General features: G+C 36.4%; 1 long non-coding RNA gene across 1 annotated transcript in view; it reads left to right on the top strand.

Annotated features, from left to right (window-relative positions):
• LOC107689490 (uncharacterized) overlaps window positions 1-16,463 on the top strand; it is a 26,563-nt gene that overhangs the window by 8,364 nt on the left and 1,736 nt on the right. Inside the window, exon 2 of the long non-coding RNA XR_001634344.1 lies at window positions 2,836-2,948. This is a non-coding gene — a long non-coding RNA (uncharacterized LOC107689490). The remainder of the gene's footprint in view (window positions 1-2,835; window positions 2,949-16,463) is intronic.

Below are 16,463 nucleotides of genomic sequence, written 5' to 3'. Positions count from 1 at the left end.
TATATATATATATACTTTTTTTTTATAAAAAAGGTGGACTCTCAATTTGCAATTTAATTATTAATTTTTCTTTTTGTTTGATGCTGTATTTGTGCTTTTGTACATATGTTTTATGCAACATCATAAATATAATGTAACATTTTGGGCATAATGTAGTGTAATATGAGATATATATTTTTAAAAGGCATACCTGTAAGCATAGATATCAGGTTTATGTAACATACACGGGGTTGACGTGCCTTTAGGGCAGGTTTAGAGACATAAATGCCTGAGAACCCGTCAGGTGAGCAACATAATGCAGCACGATTTGAAGTGAGTTTTGCACGCTAGGACTCCCCCAGTGAAACCAGAGTGTGAACTACAACAATAGAAAGCATGTTTTCTGTATTCAGGCTTATGTGTTGTGGTTTACAGGTGTCTAGCCGTGAGCCGTGAGCCGTGGCCTCACTGACACATGCAAACAACTATAGCCTAATGTGTGAATGGGTTAGACACGAATAGTCGAGATTCCTACTAACAAGTCCTCTGGGATTGCATTAAATAATTTTCCAGCACATTTACAACAAAATAGGCTAGATTGAGAAAATGACTGGTAGCTTATTTGACAGGAAACTTGGTTTTAAATAAATAATTGTAGTAAAAATAAAAATGTGGTCAATATTTACTCACCCTCATGTTGTTCCGAACCTGTATGAGTTCTTCCTTCATTCTGCTATTCAATTAACACAGAAATATTCACTTTGTCCAAAAGGAGTTAAAGTTAAAATATTTGTCTTTTCAATGCAAACCTGTTGTTTGCTTTAAAATAGAACCTGATGTGTGCTTCAAGACAGGCTGTTTATTTGATCTTTTGACTGGGGACTAGCTGTCTGTCTTTCTGTAGGGCCTAATGCATTTTTTTTTATGGCAGCATCTCTGCTGAGTTACTCATTTTCATCTTGATATGAATTTTATCAAGCATTCATGGAAATGTGTGGACCTTAGGCTACATGCACACTGTAAAGTTTCAGGAGTGACACCGCATTTAATACGGGAGCGAATCCCCGAAATTACAGTTCCTTGTGTGTATGGAACAGAACTCACTCTCAAAATTACCATGACTGACATTTTGGTAACAACAGCAACTTTTTGCCGACTCACGCTTTTGGTAGCCGCTATTTTTGCCCAAAGTAACGCGTTACATATAGGCGATTTTAACTAAATCCCCGTCGACATCTTATTTATATTTGGAAGGTTTGCAGAGCGCACTCATGTAGTGTTGCCATGTCCACGTATTATAAGCGACGCACACGTGTCTTTGAGCTTGATGTTTGGGCTCGGCTCATAGAGCGATCAAATGTATATAGTCAATAAACTAGGCAGGTGCAGGTCGCGATATTGTGGCGTGTTACTTATTTCCAAGTTATTGCGTTTGGAATGAAGTTGATTATGTGCTTATTCTTATTTGCTGGTTTTTAGAGCAAGATCTGGGCCTGTATGTATAAAACTTCTCAGAAATACTCTTAAGAATAGTCTTAAGCTTTGACTTAAGTGTCAAAAAATTCTGCATTGCTGCATTTTTCCAATTTTCCAGCCAAAAAAAATGTATTACTACTTTCATTTCTGCTGTTAGAGCATTGACTTGTTGAGTGGAAGAGGTTATTACATTTTTTACTTTATCAGTTACAAAAAAAAAATCTTTACAATTAAGTTTGTATCATTTTATCAACTCCATATTATCATATAAGTCCTATATATTTTCGCTGGAAAGTGTTTGTCGTCTCCTCTTTGCTGCCATCTTATTACTCCTAACTAGGTTAGGAGACCTCTCCAGCTCTCTTAAATAATTTAGGAGCTGAGACCTCTTTTAACACGTAGGAACTTTTATGAATCACTCTTATTCTTAAGTCTAGGAATAAGAGTAAAATTACGTCATTCTTAGAATTTTGACACACTTAAGACTAAACTTTTACTTTGAGCGGCTTTATACATACGGCCCCTGGTAACACAAACGCACCTCGTTCCCTGTTATTTCTTGCACCGCAACGCTGATACGCGTTTAAAAGTCGTTCACTTCGGTTCCGTACACACTGCATAAAAGTGTAAATGTTGTTTATAGGCTAAATGTGGTTATTATACTTTTTTTCTGGAGTTAATTAGGTTGTAGAATGCGGTGGTCACTCCCGTAAATGTACAGAACAGGATTACTGAATTTAGCTGCAGTGTGGCCTTAGTAAACACAAACAATTGCCAAATCCTAATAATTACCACCAAAACTTCACAGACACTTAAGATTACGCTCAAAGTAGGCCTATTGCTAAACTTCACATGGAGGTTTTACCCTTACCCGCACTTGGCAGCTCTAGGGGAAATTGTTCAATGAAAAACATGCCCCCCTCAGAGTGCCCGTGCTCCTTTGTGAGTGTCAGCATGAGAGGCCTGCCAGGAAAAGTGTTGGAAAGGTAAAGGGGTTGTCAGTGTTCTGTGTCTATTAAAGCACACACACATAGCTTTTCTTGGACAAGAGTGGTTAAACTGTTTCTGCTCTCTCCCTAATGCTCAGTTATCGAGATAAACTTTAAAAAAACGTTAACAGACCCGGTCTCAGCTGAATGAACAAATACATAAGCCCTCTGATCGAGCTGTTATCGTTATTGAAAGGATGTGTGGTGTCTGGATTGAAGTGCAATACTCCAACTCGCCACTAATTTGCGCTCATGAGTCACAGAGACGCATGTCTCTGCCGCCTGTCACTAAACTTCACTGATGCTTTTTAATGTGTATTTCTAATTTCAATGATTATTCCCCAGACTAATAACTAACTCATGTCATTTGATGAATATAAAATTTTTCTAGGTGCCAAACGAAGGACCTGAAAGCCTAAAAACCAATTTGATGGAGACACAAAAGCAGTGAGGATTCAGAGGGAGAAGATAGTGAAGTTGAAACAGGTTTTGAGCAAGTGATTGGTAAGAAAAATTTATTATTTTTTTTTAACAAATCAATAAATTACAATTTTTTTTTGTTTATTTATTTTTATACAATTCATTTTAAATAGCCTATTTAATATTTCCTTATATAAACTGTATAGGCTACATAACAAACATAATAATTACACATGATATGTTTAATTAATGTTACCATTTAGTTTTATTATTCAATTTAATAACAATTTAAAATTAACCAATTATATATGAAATTATAATATACATATATTAATATAACAATTAAAATATTGATTGCAACAATTAGGCTATTCATTGTTTTGTTTTGGTTTTTTTAAGATTTATTTTTGGCGTTTTATGCCTTTTATTTAGATAGGACAGTAGGTCGACAGGAAGTGGGTGAGAGAGAGAGGGGGGGTGGGATCGGGAAAGGTCCACGAGCAGGGACTCGAACTCGGGACACCCGAAGCGCAAAGGCGCTACATGTCGGCGCGTAATATTGTATTATTTAATGTGTATTAATTTAACTGTAAATAGAGTCGGGTGAAGAAAAAATAAATATAAAAGATAGTCAAAGACATTGGTAACTAAGTACAGTAAGTTTCCCTTCAAATACGCGACGCGGCTGACGCTTAGGTGATTAGGCGTTCTAGTAGGACGCGTCGCGTCACACGCGTGCGGGTGTGTTACAGTACGCGTTAGCCCCGCCCCCTTTACAAAGAGAGAGCGAGACAGAATGATTCTCTCTCCTGTGTTACGAACAGACGCTCGTGAGGATTGTGTCAGTAAACTAGAGGAGATCTCAAACACTGCTGATCCACCCAGGATAACTCTGGACGTCTTCAGTTGTTTTTTCCTGTTATTTAAAGAAACGCTTTCGCTTCCATCGCTGCGTGGGTCAAAACCAATGAGTGACGCGGAGTTCAGCGATCATTCTCACATTGACGCGCACATGAAGCGCTTTGACGCGGTTCTGGAGAGCGTGTGAGGAGTTCTGGACCTTTAACACCAGCGTGTGCATGCTTTCTGGACCTGGCACACTCATGCATTACAAAGTAAGTTGAACTGTCAAAACTAGAAGCTTTTTGGTTAATAGAATAGTATGATTAGCTAGTATCGAATAATACCATAGTATAGTTTAACAAGCAGTTGAATAGTATAGTGTACTATGGAAAAGTATACTACAGTAGTATAGAAGAGAACAGTTTTACACGTAATACTAGTGAAGTATAGGTAATATTATATACTAAAATAGAATAGTACAACTGAAGTATGGAGTAGCTTAGTACTGTTTAACAAGCATTAGAATAGTATATACTGAAGTAATATAGAAAAGTATAAGTATACAGTTGTATACAAGAATAGTATAGTAATATACACTAGAAGTAATAGTTTACACTAGTATAGAAAAGAATGGTTTTACAGGTAAAATAGTATAGTTTAAGTAATTTAATATTATATACTATAATGTAGTTCAAAAAGTAGCCATAAAATAGAATCATTTACAAGTAATATTAGTCGAGTATAGAATAGTTTGTCATATAATATTATATACTAGAATAGTATATTTAAAAAGCTATAAAATATGGAATAGTATAACAAGTAACTGTGATTTTAGAAATCCAGACATCTTATGCTATGCATAATTTTTTATTGTTATTTATTCATTTTTAAAAATGTAAATGTTGTCTGGGGTGCTTTAGGTAACACTAAACAAACAACTTTTCCAAAATGGTGTAATTTATATGAATCGCATCTCTATTTATACCCCGCTGTGGTGATTGGAGAACTGTAAACAAGTTATTTTATATGGCAGCTCTTACCGAAATGAATGGCTTTACAGTTAACCTGGAATATCCAGGATGGGGTTCCCAGCCGTTTAGATGAGAGAAGTGCTCTGCGCTGGTGCTTGTACAATAATAATGACCAAAGGGCAAAATGTGATCCAGGAAAGCCTAGTGCTCCTCCCTATACTTAATAACATTCATTGTGGCCTTTTTGTGAGAGTTTATTAGTATGCACGTTGTTAGTATTGAAAGAGAGGCAAGAACACAAACTTGTACACAGACAGGAAATGTGTGCCATGCGCTGAGAATCTGCAATGTGCCTCTCAAAGTATGGCACACACTTCGACTGTTTATTGCCATCGGGAAACTATAAACCTGACGTGTGATTGCATTAGTTAGCGGTGAATGATGACAACTTAACAGCAACTAAATTATGACAACAACAGCCACTGTGTTTTCATTCACACAAGCTGTGCACGGAATCACTTGATGGTGAGAAGTTGATGAATAAATGTTGTAAGTAAAGCTACCGTTGAAGGTTTTTATTATTTGGAAAAGCTAATCATCCAAAAACCTCTCGATTTAGATGTTATGAGAGGCCTGTTGATGATTTCAAAGCTAGTTTGAGGAGCTTCGTCGGTTTGCTGTCGTATTAAGGAAAAACCAGCAGTTTCATAAAGAGCTTGATGGGATGAAGTTGTAATTGTGGTGTTATCAGCTATTAGTAGCATATTGGCTATAGAGACAAGTGCAGACAGTATAGGAGTTGTGTAGGTTATCCTGCTGGGTGGTCCGAGTGCTGGTCAGACCTCCATGGCACTTTCCTTGGTTTTCTTCATTAGCCACTGAGTGAAATGCAGCCAAACACCATCATCGTTCTTGAAAAAACAGCTGTGCTGATTATACCTCCTGAATGAAGACATTTGAAAAAAATGTCATTATAGAAAAGCCAGGTTTTCTGATGCAAATGTACAAATTTTATAATGACAAATTTTTAAACTATTTTATATATATTTAAGTAACAAAAGCATTATGTGTTAGTTTTTTGTGTATATATATATATATATATATATATATATATATATACACCTATTATTGCATAAGATTTCTTAAATATATAAATATTTTATATTGATTTTTTTTTATTTGATATGCATTATATAACACTAAAATGATTTTTGAATCTAAAAAATTTAAATGTACTTGTAAAATATATTTATATAAATACACCTATAAAATAAAACTTAAAAAAAGATAAATTTTTTTACATATCTAAAATTTTTATAAAATATGGATTCTTATGATTGTAAATGAAGAAAACCAGTGTGTGTGTGTGTGTGTTCATTATTTTTGCACTCTGCATATTCAACCTGATTTTTAACCCTAGAAAAGCTAATAAATGAAGCCTAAGCTCTCCTGGTCTGTGGCTTTGCTGATCTTGCTCTTAACGCAGTTTTTTGGCACAGCTTGATTTTGCCACACAAAAAAAACTGTCATGTAATCTATCTTTGTCACTGGTGTAAAATGCTCAATTCACTGCGTTACATCCTCCAGTAAGGAGGTTTCGCACAGAGAACTCTTTGTACGGTGGGCCGTATATAACGTTAATCAGTGAACACAACCCCCCTTGCTCGACTGGGGATATATCTGGGGATATTTTTAGTGGATCATGTGTTCATAGTTTAGTGTGAGTTTAGTTAAAGTATTTAAGATGTGACTTGTTGGCTCTGAGGTAACTGATAATGCGTCCACTGTAACACGCCACTGGAATCCTGTCCAGTTTTTCCCATTAACGGGATAGTCAGCCGTTTCATTGGGCTCATGGGTCTGTCTGTCCATCTTTTGGACTGGGTTGTTATGACATCTGCACACTGACAGGTTTCAAACGGTGCAAGAATCCCAAGCCAGGTGTCTCTCAAAGGACAAATGCACATTCTTGACCTCCTGAGGTCTTACAGAAGTCCAGCTGATGAAGGACGGTTACCGACAAAGCTTGACGGCAGGAGTCAAAACCATTCTTTAATTTGATCGTTTCATTTCTGGATGCTAATTGGTTAATACAGCATTCTAGACAATATATATTTAACAGCTACTACAACATGCAATTTTTTTTTCTGTGGAATGTATGTAATGTATTCTGTGGAAAACAGCATACAATGAAAGTCAATGAGGTCCAATGTTGTTCTTCAAAATATCTACTTTCGGGTTCCTTTAAAAAGATTTGGCTGAGTAAATAATGACAGAACTCTTATTTTGGGGGGAACTATCCCTTTAAGACTGTGCTATATGGTGAATATCTCATGCCATATTGCTTAACTATAGCACTGACCTCTTTTCTCCATCCTCAAAATTACAGAGATGCAATCCACGTTTGGTTGAAGCAAACTTTCATGTTTGTGGTGTTTTTTAGGCCTTACCATGTTGCTCGAATCATGTAAGTTTGTTCTTTGATTATGTGACAGAATTTTTCTGCCAATTCCCACAATGAGGTTTACTTTCAAAATGAGTGTCTAGAGAAGACTAGCATCTCGATTCTGCATTTGAAGACACAGAAAGCATTGAGAGCTGTAAATTAATTAAAGTATGTTGGTTTTTGAAGTCACATATCCCAAAACACCTCTGATTTGACGCTTGTAAACAATGTTTGTCTCAGTTTTGATGACACATTAGTTTCAGCCACTGCTTCTGTTGCTCAGGGTAAAAAGTTCATAATTGTATTTTTGGATCTGCTGCGTTTACATGCGCAGTATATTTGGTAGAGGAAGTCTGCGAGGGGGAGTTTGAGGGGGCCGTCGAGCTGAGTATCTGCCGTCATCCTGGTTTGGTTTACAATGCTCCCGAGTTTTCACGTCACTTCCTCCCCATGAGATCGTTCCCATGCTGCTGTAAACACCCACACCCAGACCTCCAGACCGCCAGTGCCAGATCCAATCCAATTCTTATGATGCAGATACTGGGTGAGATAAACAGATCTAGTAAAGCACATTTAGCCAGTAAACTTCAGGGGCCGGATTCACAAAAATCCTAAGAAGATGTTTCTTAAGATAAATCCTAAAGAATGTTACTATGTGGAATTCTTGACAAATTCTTAAAGGGATAGTTCACCCAAAAATGAAAATGACCCCATGATTTACTCATCCTCAAGCCATCGTGTATATGACTTTCTTCTTTCAGACAAATACAATCGGAGTTATATTATAAAATGGCCTGGCTTTTTCAAGCTTTATAAAGGTACAAATAGTGGTCAAGATTTTGAAGCCCAAAAAAAGTGCATCCATCCATCCATCATCAAAAGTACTCCACACGACTCCAGAGGGTTAATAAAGGCCTTCTGAAGTGAATTGATGCATTTGTGTAAGAATAATAACTTTAAGAGGTTATCTCTCGGCATTAAATTTGATTCTGAAATGGTCATGATTATAAAATTAAAAATAAGGTCCCTATTAGAGTCGATTTTTGAATTTCAACTTGTTTCTGAATTTTCAAATTTTGCAAAAAGTCACTTATAATAATAATAACAATCATTGTTTACATTGGCATCCCTTGTAGTAGTAATATATATATTGAGTTGTGCTATAAAGCTTAATAATTGAAACAAACCAATGTATTCATTAAAGGTCGTACATTTGGGGATCTAAGACAAGTTGTGGGTTATCTGAACTTTAAGAGGCTATTTACGATGATTTTTACGAACATTCTTTTCAGGAATTCAAATTATTCTTAAGTTTTATCTTTAGAACATTCCTAAATGTTGTTGGGAATACAAAGTTAAGTTAAAAGAAATAGCAGTTACGAAGATATTTTTTTTTTAAGAATGTTTCATGAATTTGGCCTCTGGTCTTTCTAGGCTTGATCTTTACATCTAAAACTCCTGTGAGCTGTAGAACATACTGCAGCTCAATCCTACGGTGGCCGAGAGAGCTCAACGTGCTGCAACTTAAGAAAACACATGCAAATTGAAAAAACACCAGCAAATTAAGAAAACATCTTCATCAGTTTGACAACACACACGCTGCAAATCCTCACAACACATGCAAATGAAGAAACGCGCTGCAAATAGCACGGACCACAACGGAAATGTTTCTAGGGGACCCAAAAAAGTGACGGACCCGACTGGGATTTGTTTTGTGCAGTGGCTATTGGTCAGTGGAGATGTCCGTTGTCCGTGAACTGAAAGGTGAGTTGCATGTGTTGTGAGGATTTGCAGCGCGTTTCTTCATTTGCATGTGTTGTGAGGATTTGCAGCGCGTTTCTTCATTTGCATGTGTTGTGAGGATTTGCAGCGCGTTTCTTCATTTGCATGTGTTGTGAGGATTTGCAGCGCGTTTCTTCATTTGCATGTGTTGTGAGGATTTGCAGCGCGTTTCTTCATTTGCATGTGTTGTGAGGATTTGCAGCGCGTTTCTTCATTTGCATGTGTTGTGAGGATTTGCAGCGCGTTTCTTCATTTGCATGTGTTGTGAGGATTTGGAGCGCGTGTGTTGTCAAACTGATGAAGATGTTTTCTTAATTTGCTGGTGTTTTTTTCAATTTGCATGTGTTTTCTTAAGTTGCAGCGCGTTGAGCTCTCTCGGCCACCGTACAATCCATTAGAAAATCAACTCGCCGTATTTTTTACGTAAGAGTGGGCGTCCATTTGTAACTTCAGTGCGTGAGGCTTCCCGTGTCATTCACTTCCAGTTATTTCTAGCTGTATAAAACCTCTAGTTTTGCTGCTTGATATTGCAAATGGGTATTTCTTATTTTAATTTATTGTCATAATTATTAACTCACTGGTTTGTACCGCAAATAGTTTTACCATTTTTGTACTGTTATTCTTCTATTTATTTACCTATAGTGGCCAATGAAACAAACACAATCAAAGAAAATAGCTTACTTCCACATCGCAAAATAAGGCGAATAGGCTAGCATCGCTATTACTGGTGACTTTACTTAAGGTTAAGGATGTAAACAAACCACCAAAATGAAATATTAAACTTTAGGGTGTAATTCAACGGATCAGAGGTAGAAACGGCCACCTGCTTTCTTCAGGTCACTTACCTGCTGCGTGAGAGCACGGTCCCGTACACGCTGCCAGCAGCTCTGAGCGCCAAGAGCGGAGAGATCAGCCTACACGCGAGACTCGCTCTGATGTCAGAGCCAACCAGCTGGCGAGATCTGTTCTCCGCGTCGGGTAGTCTCGACAAAAACACTTAAGGATATCGATCACAGGTCTGTGTCTAAGCCGTGAACTGCTAACAGCAGGGCAAGTATGCATTTGCTCTTGGCAAATAATATACAGTCAGCTTTGACGTAAAAAAAAAATCACATTATACTTATATATATATATACAGTATATATATATATATATTTACTGATATATTTTGCTGCATATTAACAAATAAAACAAACTTTACATTATTATTGTTAAAAATGTAATCTAGTGTTCAAAGATTTGGGGCCTTTAACTAAAATTTTTGAAAGAAGTCTCTTCTGCTCACCAATACAGTAAAATCAGTAATATTGTGAAATATTATTTTTTTTATTTTTTTTATATATATTCTTGTGATGCAAAGTTGAATAGTTAGCAGCCATTACTCCAGTCTTCAGGGTCACATGATCCTTCAGAAATCATTCTAATATGCTGAATTAATGCTTAAGAAACATTTCTTATTATTATCAAGGTTAAAATCAATTGTGCTGCTTAATATGTTTTTGGAAACCATGATACTTTTTTTCAGGATTTTTTAAATAGAAGGTTTATTTGAATTAGATGAAAATGTTTTGTAACATTATACATTTCTTTACTGTCACTTTTGATTAAAACTGTAGTATACATCATTTCATGACATCTAAACTAGCTTTCTGAAATACTTGATTCTGATTGGTCAGTTTTGGCAGTCTGTGGACAAATATGTATGGATTAAGATGCTAAAATTGTATAATTGTATTAATCATTTTCTTACATACATGTACCAGTTTTGTGCCTCATATCATTCTTCATTCTCATTATTCTTACGAAGTAACATTATTTCAACTCGATTTAATATTTCTTGTTTGTTTATTTTCCCTGAGTTTATACATTAAATCAGGTAGAATTAACTTATGCAAAAAAACTGTATATTGTAAAAAAAAAAAAAAAAAAAGATAGATAGATAGGTCGATAGATAAAAAGTGTAGATTTAAATGATCACATACTGAGCAGCACAGTATTAATGTCATGAATGCACTGCTTTTACAATAATGTAACAGAAAACAGAAGTGATATCTTAGCATGTGGCTATGAATGGCCACAGAGTTTCAGTTGGCAGTGTGTATTGGTTAGCGATGAAGCGCAAACGCGGCGCACACACACTGAGAGAACACAGCTGTGTGACACACATCTCCTCAGCAAAAGGAAGCCATGCAAATGAGCAACCAACTATGAGCAATGCGCCAAAATGCCTTGTGCTCACGCTGTCATAGTTGAGAGTTATTCGCCAGATTATTAACCGAATTGTTGCAATAGCTCAATCGTTGCTGACAGTGATTGCAAGCTTTAGCTTTTGTAATTAGGTCACTGAAAGGCCTGCAAAAAACTAGGACATAATTTGAGATTTTCCATTGATTTGGGCATATAAGGAAGTGCAGCATACCAGGCTAGGCTAAACTTGTTTTCAGAGAAAATGTCTTGAATTAGTTTATTTTTCTTTATTTTTACCCCATTAGCATTTTTTTTCCCCTTGTGTTAAAGTGTATGTGTAATATAATTCTGTGAAGTTTATGCTATAATAGGTTTAAGCGTAATTAAAAGTGAATTTTATTGTAGTTTCATGGATATAATGTTACAAGTTTTGCCATTATTTTGAATTTTTATTTTTTTCACTTTAATTTTATTTATTTTATTAAAATGTATTTTTTACTTTAATTTATTCATTTTATTAATTTATTTTATTAAAATGTAATTTTATTTATTAAATGTCATTTAAGTATTTTTTAAATTATGTCTATATAGCTTTTAAATTTGTAAAAAAATTTTATGTATTCGTTTTAGTTTATTCCGTTGTATTTATTTTAGTACTCCAAGTTAAATGTAAACAAAAATGGGAAATGTTGCATTGGCAATTAGCTGAAATTAGCTTTTTTTGTCATTTTAACTATAATAACTGATTCACATTAAGTTAAATCTATCTAATTTTAAGGGTGTGTGTGTGTGTGTGTGTGTGTGTTTTTTTTTTTTTTTTACTGAATATGATTAATAGAATCATTTTTGTAGTGTGAGCCAAAATCAGATCTCTCTAATCTCACGCTAAGCGGACAGCATCAACCTGGACTCACATGGCCCATGGCTGTTCACGCACAGTGCTCCACCAGGAGCCGTGGGTTCAGGATATGGGAATGTAGCGGGGCGTCTGGGAGCTGGTCTCGTTCCGTGGTACGACTAACCTCCACAGCTCGTGTGCTCTCATTGAGAAAGACAAACGCTGTCTCCTCTTTGTCCTTGGGAAGTTTTGAGGCGAGCCGTAAGGGTGGGGCGGAGAGTGACTCGTTCCCATTCCGGCACTGATTGATACAGTCTCTTGGCGGCCGCTGCTCTGAGCCATAGCACACTCCCCTGATAGACAGCAAAGAGAAGTAGGAGCCCTCTCTATGAGATACAGTTGGGGGGAAAGCTGGCAGAACGGATGTTCTTGAACATTTACAGTATGTATTTGAAGGCCGCTGGGTCGTTGAGGTTGATTAGCAGTGTAATGCTGCTTATACCTGGATAAACCCCTAAACTCAACTATTAAACACCGTTCTGTGCTGCATTCATGAATGAAACCACGAGTGTACCATTACGTTTCTAAGTTGTTAGGCGGTAAATATGCTAAAAACAGCTTAGCAATATCATAGAAATGCTCTAGCAACCACAGAATATAACAGCAATGTACTAAAGCATTCAGAACACCTTAGCAACTGCATAGAAGTGCTCTAGCAACAAAACCACTCAGAATACCTTAGCAACTACATAATGTTGCACTGTGATTTAAATCACTCAAAACACCTTAGCAACCTCATAACAACACCTTAGCAACCTCATAACAACACCCTAGCAACAAAACCACTCAGAACACCTTAGCAAACACATACTGTTGCGCTGTGCTTTAAATCACTCAAAACACCTTAGCAACCTCATCACAACACCCTAACAACCGCATACTGTAGCATTGTGCTTAACCCCACCCAGAACACCTTAGCAACCGCATAACAACACCCTAGCAACAAAACCACTCAGAACACCTTAGCAACCACATACTGTTGCGCTGTGATTTAAATCACTCAAAACACCTTAGCAACCACATACTGTAGCATTGTGCTTAACCCCACCCAGAACACCTTAGCAACCGCACAACACTCTAGCAACGAAACCACTCAGAACACCATAGCAACCACATACTGTTGTGCTGTGATTTAAATCACTCAAAACACCTTAGCAACCTCATAACAACACCCTAGCAACCACATACTGTAGCACTGGGCTTAAAACCACTTAGAACACCCTGGCAACCGGCTTGCTATCAGACCCTCTCAATGATGGTATAACTTTTTTTATCTCAGCAAAGCTCATCAGGCCCTTCAGAACGATGAGATTTGCCGGTACTTCCAATTTTCTGTGTTGTGGAGCGGTTTATGGGAAGAGGCATGTTTTATTGTTTCTACTCAGTGATGTCACTTCCTTATGAGGCCGTCTGCGAAGATTTTCTGCCATTATGTCCATTTGTGCGAGCTGATGGGTGTTGTTTGCAGAGAGAGTCAGAGTCAGCTGTCTGACACCTCCGGGGTCTGCCAAGAGCTCTGAGGATCTGCTCCAACGTGCTCCGACAAGTTCCTCCGCTGCCTGGCACGTCTTCAGCGTTTCAGATGCCCTGAAAAATGGTGATTATGAAGTTGTACAGGCTCCAATCTCAATTGTGTTAACTGACATTAGCCAAGTTATGCCAGAGGCTGTCTTGAAATAGATGGCTTTTTGTTTATTTCTGCCTTTTTGAGGTCTTTATTAGTGGTCTTTATTACCGCTTTGAGATCCCCTAACCTTAAATGGATAGTTCACCCCAAAATGAAAAAGTTCACAATTTTCTCACTTTCAAGGTTTCAAGTTTTTTTTGTTTTTTTTTGTTTTGTTTTCAGAAAAAAATAGCCAATATTAGCTTTTTAAAAATATTGTTTAATTATTGGCCTTGGTCTGATATTGGAAGATTGTAGTTTAGTTTAGTTTGTTTCTTCTGTTGGGCACTAAAGAAGATATTTTGAACCCATGGTAGTCAACATTTATATTTATTGTTACCGAAATTCTTTGAAATATCTTACTTTGTGATCCAACTTATGATTTTTGCCTGACAAGTCATAACTCTTGTGGTAGGATTATTAGAGAATGTTTAACAAGAAAATACTTAAATTTAAGTCTTTATATTTCCAAATTGCATGTTTAATTCAATGCATTACTTGCCAATTCTTTGTAATTCTTTGTGAAATTTCTGAGCAAAAAAATTGTTTATACGCCATATTTAGGAATAAGAATATCATGGAAATGTTAAAAACAAAAAGAATACAGTATTCTTCTGAATACAAGTTGCTTTTTTAATAATATGAAACATGCTGGGACTTATATAATGCAATTAATGTCAAGCACGCAAAACATTTGTGCCAAATGAGATATGTGAGGCTGTGTTTATTTGTATAGCGCATTTCCCACATGTAGTTTCAGTTTCACTTATAGAAATTGTTTAGGCTTGGTGTTGTTTATATGTTATTTATAATTAATTCCACTATAATTTATGTTGGTTTCATGTTTATTTTTCATTCTTGTTCTGTTCTGAATACTTCTAAATTTAAAGGATCTGTTGTGGTAATTATTTACCTAAAATGCTCTAGAAACCACTTACCATCATGCTAAAAAGACATTAGCATCGTGGCAGTGAGTTTAGTTGCCAGGCACTTTTTCTGCAGAAAATGATAAAATCGTGTTGATAGGTGTTGTCGAGAAAGGACGGGACATGGTTGTTCTGAAATTAATGTAAATTGGGTTTGAATTTACACTGACTGTGAGGTATGTGCGGCATTGTGTTTAGCATTTGCGCTAACTGCTAATCTACTACTCTGAGGCATTTTTTAAAAATACATATTCATTGACTGCACAGTCAGACACAGGATTTGTTCAAAATTTACTTATGTGGGCATGAATGACACATTCCCCTTCAGGTTGCCCTTTTACCACAGCTAATTTGCAATGCGTTAGCTGCTAGCTAGGAGGTCTTTCTGCCCTTCTCTGGATGTTGTCCTGGGTCTAATGGCCCCTCAGGAGACTGTCTCAGTCATATCTAGGTGTTATCTCAGCGCTGTTTTATTTCGGTGGCACCATGCCGCTCTTCACAGGACGAGGAGATATCTGTCCTCTCCTGCTGCCCTCGGGAGAAGCAGAGAGGCAGATTAACAAAGTGACTTAATGTTGCACATTACTCTCTGGAGATCCCTGCTCCTGGTTTCTTGGCACCGGGCCGCCCTCCCTCCTACTCAAGTAACACAGCGGCTCCTCCCACGCCTGTCTCTCTCCGTCTTTATCTTTCCGTCACATGGGTAAACACACTGGCATCTCTGACCTCCAAAAAAGCCATTTTGCCTCGGCATGTCCAGTTCCTGTGGGGTTTTTGCCGAGAGCCTGTTCACAATTTCAGTACATTTACCTGGCAGTTCCCTCTTTTTTCCAGTGGCTTTGGTCTGATGTTGGCAGCAAGATGTTAGGACTATTCTATTCTATTCTATTCTATTTTATTTTATTTTATTTTATTTTATTTTATTTTTGGAAGTAGATTATGTCAGGACTATTTCCTTTTTTCTTTCTTTTTTTTTTTCTTCTGAACAAATATATTTTTATTTTAAAAATATGTAAATATTAATATCTAAAATAAAATAAATATTGGTATTCATATGATTAATTATTGCCGTTATGTAGATTAGATCTACATTTATTTTATTTTAATTAATTGTATTCTATTGCCATAATTACATAAATAATACTTATATAATTAATATAATTAATAATAATATAATTATTTTATATTGTAATTAAAAAAATAAAATAATTGTATTTTTTTTATATAATACAATTATTTTAATTGGATTTTATTTAAAAAAGCATTGATTTTTATATTCCTAAATGGTTACCATCTTGTCAACTGCACATTTATAATATTTGTTAGATGTTTTCTTGTAGTTTACAAAGCTGGTTTTTGGCCATAACTTACAAATATTTTGGATACTTGATTGTGACTGATTCTGTGCTCAAAAATAGCTGCTAAACTGCATAAATGACTATCATCAAACAAGACAACAATGTACCCCACAGCATGTACAAGATGTCCTTGAATAAGGCTTGAATTAGCCTGCTTGAACGGCTAATCCTGAAATGAAACCGCTACACATAACCAGACTGATCAGTTAGTTGGAGATGAGTGAACTGGACATCATCGGCCGAGTGGCTAAAGGGAACTCTTTGAGTCCGGGTTTAATGGATTACATGTCCTGAACAGCTTAAAGTTACGTAAGGTCTACCGTCCATAACACTGTAAGCTAAGTTGGATAAGGTAGATGTACTGTAGAGTCTTGAGTACATATAATGGGATCCATAAATGTCAATAAGAAATAGTGTTTTGTTGGATTTGAATGCAGATTTTACGCATATCAAAAGACACTCAGCATTTGATCTCCACTGTCTTGAATTTACTGTAAGTTTCCATTTTTATTGGCATACTCT

This window comes from Sinocyclocheilus anshuiensis, unplaced genomic scaffold, assembly GCF_001515605.1.
Source record: "Sinocyclocheilus anshuiensis isolate Anshui unplaced genomic scaffold, SAMN03320099.WGS_v1.1 scaffold393, whole genome shotgun sequence".
In the NCBI taxonomy this organism is placed as follows: domain Eukaryota; kingdom Metazoa; phylum Chordata; class Actinopteri; order Cypriniformes; family Cyprinidae; genus Sinocyclocheilus; species Sinocyclocheilus anshuiensis.
The sequence above is the reverse complement of the archived record's forward strand: the minus strand, read 5'-3'. Positions and strand labels throughout refer to the sequence as shown.